The 7,303-nt window shown below is 44.1% G+C and overlaps 1 non-coding gene across 1 annotated transcript; it reads left to right on the plus strand.

Moving 5' to 3' along the window:
• Window positions 1-1,505: 1,505 nt before the first annotated feature.
• LOC121988187 lies at window positions 1,506-1,611 on the plus strand. The gene has a single exon (XR_006113926.1). It is a non-coding gene; the product is annotated as a small nucleolar RNA R71 (small nucleolar RNA).
• The last annotated feature ends 5,692 nt before the right edge of the window (window positions 1,612-7,303 follow it).

A 7,303-nucleotide genomic window follows, 5' to 3' on the forward strand; every position in this document is an offset into this window, starting at 1 on the left:
GCAGGTCAGGAGTTCACAAGACAAGACACGCAGCACAGGGTTGGATGTACAGATCTGGATTTACGAAACGGCAAATACAAGGTTAGCCACAGGTCGGTGCCCACAAGTCGGGGTCGGCAAGTACGAAGACTCACCCTAGGGATAATGGACTTGAGAGACCACGCACTACACGACAATCAAATAAGGGAATCGTAACCACCCGACAGAAAATAATCACAACGTGTCAGGGAATATGCTAACAGTCTAGGGCTCGTTGCACCCCCATTCCTCCTTCAGCCTATAAGAGGATGGCCCGTGTCAATCATCGTCAGACAAAGCCTGACACCCAACATTCCCTAACACTCGTCAGACTCCAGAAACGCCCACAACATTATAAAAAGGGAAGCTTCGTCCTTACGCAGATATGCTCACTCGTCTTTTCGTACTCGTCTTTTACTTTTCGTCCTTTCACTGTATTTCTGGGAAAAAATACCTGACTTGAGCGTCGAAGGGCCTGACCCGGGGACTTTTTCCCTGTTCTTGGTCTCTAACATAGAGGCGGCTTATCTGAGTGTGTGCAAGGTCCTTAGTTCATCATCCGCATCATCACCCCCCCATCATTCGCTCGTGTGAGCCCTTCCGGAGGGTGCCAGATCGACCAGGCTTCACAACGACCTTCCGTCAACCTCGAGGACAGCGCGGCCCGTCTCCATCCGACTCAACTTCTGGACGGGATCAAATTTGGCGCCGTCTGTGGGAACACAGGTACCTGTTCCGGAACGTGACGATGGAAGACTCGGGCAGAATCAACGTAACTATGACCGCGGGAGAATACGAGCTCTTCAAAGAAGCCAAGAAGAGGGTGGCTTCTGAAAAGCAACAAACTACTGCCTCCCGACCACGAAAGTTACCTGAGGTTTCCAAAAAACTGGCTCACGCTTCGGACCGGGGTTCCAAGAGAAAACAACCTTTGGAATTTTCTCCTGCCTTTTATAGGGAGCCCGGCCAGGGGTATTATCAACCAGAGCCCGGATACTACAGCCACAAGGAGCAACCCCAGGTTTCTGTGGCTGAAAGTTCGTTACCTAAAGATTCGAAGAAGGGGAAGGCTACCGTCCTCCGCAAAGAGCATCGGATGGAGCCAGAAGAGAAGGTGCCCTTCTCTTCCAAAATATTAGAGGAAAGGCTACCCAAAGGATATCGACCCCTTGCCATCGGGGAGTATGATGGCAGCAAAGATCCTGAAGACCACCTCCGCAAATTCAAGAACACGGCTCTGCTACATCAATACAGCGGCGTCGTTAAGTGTCGGGTATTCCTGAATACCTTATCAGGCTCAGCCCAAAAATGGTTCGATGGACTGCCACACGGGTCCATCACCTGTTTTTCAGACTTCAAGATTGCGTTCCTGCGCCATTTTGCCAGTAGCAAGAAATATCAAAAAACTGACCACTGCTTGTTCAAGGGACACTTTGGTATGATAATTAATACCATTATAGAAAATATACAACACTAACCATCTTTCCAAACCGTGGTGAGGGCATTGTCTGAGCATACTATTGTATCTATCCCAAGCTTCAAATAAAGATTCTGAGTCAGCTTGTTTGAAACTTGCAATCAAATTCCTCATATGAGTAGTTTTACTTGGGGGATAGAATTTATCAAGGAATTATTGCTCACATTGTTCCCAGGTGGTGATACTGCTGGGAGCCAAAGAATTCAACCATTGCTTGGCCCTATCTCTCAAAGAAAACTCAAATAATAATAACCGCACTGCTTCTGAAGGAACACCATTCATTTTCATTGTCTCATATATTTCATAAAAGACCTCTAAGTGTTGATTAGGGTCTTCATGTGGTCCTCCACCAAATTGATTTTGCTGCACCATGGAAATAATTGCAGGTTTGATCTCAAAATTATTTGCCTCAACTGAGGGTCTTGAAATACTAGATAGAAAACCCCTAGCATAAGGTGCTGCATAATCCTTTAGTGGTCTATTAGCCATGTTCAAATGCTCTTGTTCTTCAATTTGTCTCTGCAAAATTCTTCTTCTATGAAATGTTCTATCAATTTCAGGGTCAAGAGGAAAAAATTCTCCTGCAAAGTTAGATCTTCGCATACACAAGAACAAGATTGCAATAGAAACTAAATCAAACAAAGAAATTAAAAACAGAGAAAGGTAAGATTGGAATGTTAGAAAACAAAAAAATACAGAATTAAAATTGCTACAAAAGAATTTCCAAGAAGTTAGAAAGTAAACAGGAAAATGAAAACAGAAAACTAGAGATTAGTTACAAATATGCAAATGAAAAGAAATAGAAATGTTATGTTTAGTCTAACTCAATTGATAATCTCCAATGTTATAGCGCAGTCCCCGGCAACGGCGCCAAATACTTGTTACGTTCCGCAAGTGTACAGAAATGTCGCAAGTAATATAAAAGATTATCGTATCCACAGGGACTGAATAAGCACTAGAAATATCTCAAAGCGAATTAGCTAAACAACAAATCAATTGGTTTCAAATGCTAAGGATGAAAAACAAATCTAAAATGAAAGATTAACAAACAAGAGTTTGGGGTTTGAGTTATGATAAAGGGAGGTTCTAGGAGTTTTGGTTTCTTTGTAAGATCTCTTGAATGTAAATGGTTTACCAATTCTTATTTCTCAATTGTCTAATATTTGTAGAAGGTTGTCGGTTCTCTCTTGCAATAGATAACCGGCTTAGGACTGAAAAATATACCTAAATGTGATCAATTAGATATGAACCTACGTTGTCCTTACATAGGATTGCACCTATTACTATGCTTCCCTCGGATATCAACATAGAAGTTCATAGCTTCTTAACCCATAAAGATACAAGGATTGAATCATAAAATCTATCCTACCCTCTTGAATATTCTCATTTCTCCTTCAAGGTTATCCCTCAAACGTTCTTACACGGGCTTGCACCTGTCACGTGGATCCCTCGGAAAATCGAGTGAGAGTTAATCTCTACAAAGTCTATAAGATATCTAAACAATCAATCAAGAATGAGAATTAAGCCCTAATCATAATTAATCATTCAAGATCCAATCGATACAAACTAGGCAACATCATAGAAACAAAGAAATGTCAAATCCACAAGAGTTTACATCAATTTATCTCACAAATACTCCCTCCATCCTAGAATAAAAAGATCTACTCCATAAAACGAAGAAAGAAAACCAAAGATAAGAAGATTACAAGCATTTCTTCAATCTCAATCCAAGAAGAGGAGAGAAAGAAAATTTATCTACAATATAGCTCCATCTTCATATCCAATCCTCGCTCCTGGAGTCGAATTCGCCAAGATCTCCCTTTAGATCGCCCAAAAATCCTCCCAAGAATGGAAGGAATCCACCAAATCTTGCTTTCTCCCAAAGGGGAGAAGATCCCCTTTCAAATCTTCAAAGAGGCTTTAAATAGAGGGGGGCTTTCGGGCGCCACACGACCCTGAGGCATGGCCGTGTGAGGTTCACACGGCCAGAGCCTTTCCCCTCTCTGCCATCCATACACGGTCGTGTGGTGTACACGGCCATGGACAACTCCCATCAAAACCTCCAAGCACGGCCTTGTAGATCCACACGGCCTGAACTGCCCCAGCTTCTGGAAACCTGGCACGACCGTGTGGTGCACACGGCCAGAACACTTTTAAGCGCTGGGAACCCTGCACGGTCGTGCGGTGCACACGGTCAGGGCCTTCTTGGTCTCTGAAAACCTTACACGGCCGTGTAGATCCACACGGCCATGTAAGGATTAAACTTTGATTTGCTTCAAGACTTGGCATGGCCGTGTGAAGTTCACACGGCCATGCCAAGTTCCTTGTCTGTTTCTCCTGGTTGACCACACGGCTAGAGCACTCCACCCAGGCAGGGCCGTGTGTGGCACACGACCAAGTGTTTTCTCCAATGCTTAGCTCATAAGTTTGTCCAAGAATATAGAATCTTCACCAAATTCGAATCCTGTGTACGAAAAATGCACAAAAAGCATATCTCCGAACAAAAAGAGTAAATATGCTAAAAGAAAAGCTGGAAGTATAAAAATGAATAGATCAAGCAAGCTCAAAATATGTAGATGTGCATCAAAACATGCATAAAAGTATATAAAATCTACGCACATCAGCATGTCAGAGAAGAATTTACAACCGACCTTGGACTGCACCATGAATACGCCAGGTTCGGATCATTTCAAAGAATAGAAGTCGTGGAAGAGTTGTGCGATTAAAGGAATCTGATATACCCTACAGAGGATGACCATGTCATAGATAGCACGAATAGCATTGGGAGCAAACTGTGAAAGTGGAATACGAAAATATTGACTCAAGGAAGAAAAAATTAGATGAAGAGGAAAGCGAATACCCCCCATGAGTTGATCTTTGAAGAAGGCTACAAACCCTTGGGGAGGAGAAGAAGGAGGCTCATTCGGTTGGGGAGCTCGTAGTTGAAAGTCATCAGTAAGACGCAGATTGGTACGAATTTGAAATAGGTCGCTGTCGTCTAAATCTAAAATATAGTATGAATACCAGAGCGCCTCATTACCTTCAGCCATGAGGAGATTGTGGGGGAATGAAGAGAAGGAAAAGAAGAGCTCGCAAGCAACAAGGAGACTTAGTAGGAAGAGCGAGAAAAGGTGACAGAGTCGGAAGCAGCGCGAAAGGTGAGAAGGTGACGAGAGACAACCTTTAGGGTTTATCAAGCCAAAACCCTAGGAAGCATCGAAAGAGAGGAGAGAAGGAATGATGCTGTGAGGCGTCGGATCTAGGGTCGCGTGCTAAAAGGCGATGATCAGCTACAGTGGCGGTAAGGGTTCGTGGGACACGTGTTGCTTCCCTAGGAAAGGTATTAAAAAGGTATTAATGATGGATGTTACAAGGAAATCATGAAGGGGGAATTTTGTACGGCATCATTTCGGCGCAGGAAGACTATACATCAGAAGGAAACGCAGCCATGCGGTTACCTTGGGAAGAGCAAGGTCATACGTCATGATTATGGAGTCACCTCGGGAAAGAGGGGGGGGGGGGAAATGAAGAGACACAGGAATTTGAATTTGACGCTCCTTAAAATTTGAATGGCTAAGCTAATTAAAATTTGTCTGAGATATTTGCAAGAAATATTACAAGTAGCGTGCAGCCGGCTAGACATCTACAATATAACACCCGGGCGGGAATTTCAGGAACAATCTCCAGGCCAGTCTGCAACCATTAATCTGATTCCTGGACCAGCCCATAAGAGTTTCTTAGTGGCTGCCAAGTTGGTGTCCCAGACTCTCGCCCCAGTGCGAGTTATAAATGAACACGCTCTCACGTCCAACGACCGTCCAGGTCGGTGTCACAAACTCTCGCCCTAGTGCGAGTTATAAGTGAGCATGTTCTCACGCCCAACGACCATCCAGGTCGGTGTCCCAGACTCTCGCCCCAGTGCGAGTTATAAGTGAGCATGCTCTCACGTCCAACGACCGATCAGGTCGGTGTCCCAAACTCTCGCCCCAGTACGAGTTATAAGTAAGCATGCTCTTACGCCCAACGACCGTCCAGGTCGGTGTTCCAGACTCTCGCCCGAGTGCGAGTTATAAGTGAGCATGCTCTCATGCCCAACGACCGTCCAGGTCGGTGTCCCAGACTCTCGTCTTAGTGCGAGTTATAAGTGAGCATGCTCTCACGCCCAACGACCTTTCTAGGTCAGTGTCCCAAACTCTCGCCCTAGTGCGAGTTATAAGTGAGTATGCTCTCATGCCCAACGACCTTTCCAGGTCGATGTCCTAGACTCTCGCCCTAGTGTGAATTATAAGTGAGCATGCTCTCACGCCCAACGACCATCCAGGTCGGTGTCCCAGACTCTCGCCCTAGTGTGAGTTATAACTGAGCATGCTCTCACGCCCAACGACCTTTCCAGGTCGGTGTCCCAGACCCTCGCCCAAGTGCGAGTTATAAGTGAGCATGCTCTCACGCCCAACGACCGTCCAGGTCGGTGTCACAGACTCTCGCCCGAGTGCGAGTTATAAGTGAGCATGCTCTCACGCCCAACGACCATCCAGGTCGGTATCCCAGACTCTCGCCCCAGTGCGAGTTATAAGTGAGCATGCTCTCATGCCCAACGACCGTCGAGGTCGGTGTCCCAGACTCTCACCTAGTGCGAGTTATAAGTGAGCATGCTCTCACGCCTAACGACCGTCCAGGTCGGTGTTCCAGACTCTCACCCCAGTGCGAGTTATAAGTGAGCATGCTCTCACGCCCAACGACCGTCCAGGTCGGTATCCCAGACTCTCGCCCCAGTGTGAGTTATAAGTGAGCATGCTCTCACGTCCAACGACCGTCCAGGTCGGTGTCCCAGACTCTTACCCCAGTGCGAGTTATAAATGAGCATGCTCTCACGCCTAACGACCTTTCCAGGTCGGTGTCTCATACTCTCGCCCCAGTGCGAATTATAAGTGAACCTGCCCTCACGACTAACGACTTTCTTGGTTAGTATCGCTTACCCTAGCCTCAATGTGAATCCGCAAGGTATATTTTCGTGCTTAACAGATCTGCAACTGTACTTCTATTGCTAATACGAGAGCCAAACCTGCGGGTTTGCACAAACTACGAATGTCCAACCCCTTTTGATTAAATACAAGTGAGATGTTAGGATGGTGAACAAAACTCAAGATGTTGATTTAGTGCATCTTTTGAGTTTTAGTTTCATCAAAACACATAGTTATGTGTTATCTAATCATTGGGAAAGTTAATGTACAAGTCATGTGTATTTAGCCCAAAAAATATGGTTGAAAATTAATTTTGAAAAGCATTTCAAAATGCTTTTGGAAAACTTTGGTGAATACTATCTTTTGATAGGAATCATCATTGCATAGTTAAACACAAACTAGAAAGAAATATTGAAGTTTTTCAATGGTGTCAAGTTTTGTGTCCATCTTTAAAAATAAGATATATTTTTTAGAAAATTATTTTTTCATGATAGTATATGTCTTAAATAATGTTTACATAAATTTTCATGATTTTTATAATTTTGTACATCCTAATCGACTAAGGTAGTCGATTAAGAGACTTTCCGTGAGCACAGTGTCTCACGGAATCGATTGCAGCAATCGATTAAGGAGTTTAATTGATCACAACAATCGATTAAAACTTGGGAATCAATTGCATCCCAACTTCAATCGATTACGATTGGTCTTAAGTGATTAAGAGTCTTATTTAAGCGCTTAAGACCCTGATTTTAACTTAATTAAGTTTATTTAAGTTGAATAAATAATGTTTAGTCATGTTAACCATTCCTAACCCTAGGAAATGCTTAGATAAGCATTCAAATGTAGT

Source organism: Zingiber officinale, chromosome 5B, assembly GCF_018446385.1.
Source record: "Zingiber officinale cultivar Zhangliang chromosome 5B, Zo_v1.1, whole genome shotgun sequence".
Classification (NCBI taxonomy): Eukaryota; Viridiplantae; Streptophyta; class Magnoliopsida; order Zingiberales; family Zingiberaceae; genus Zingiber; species Zingiber officinale.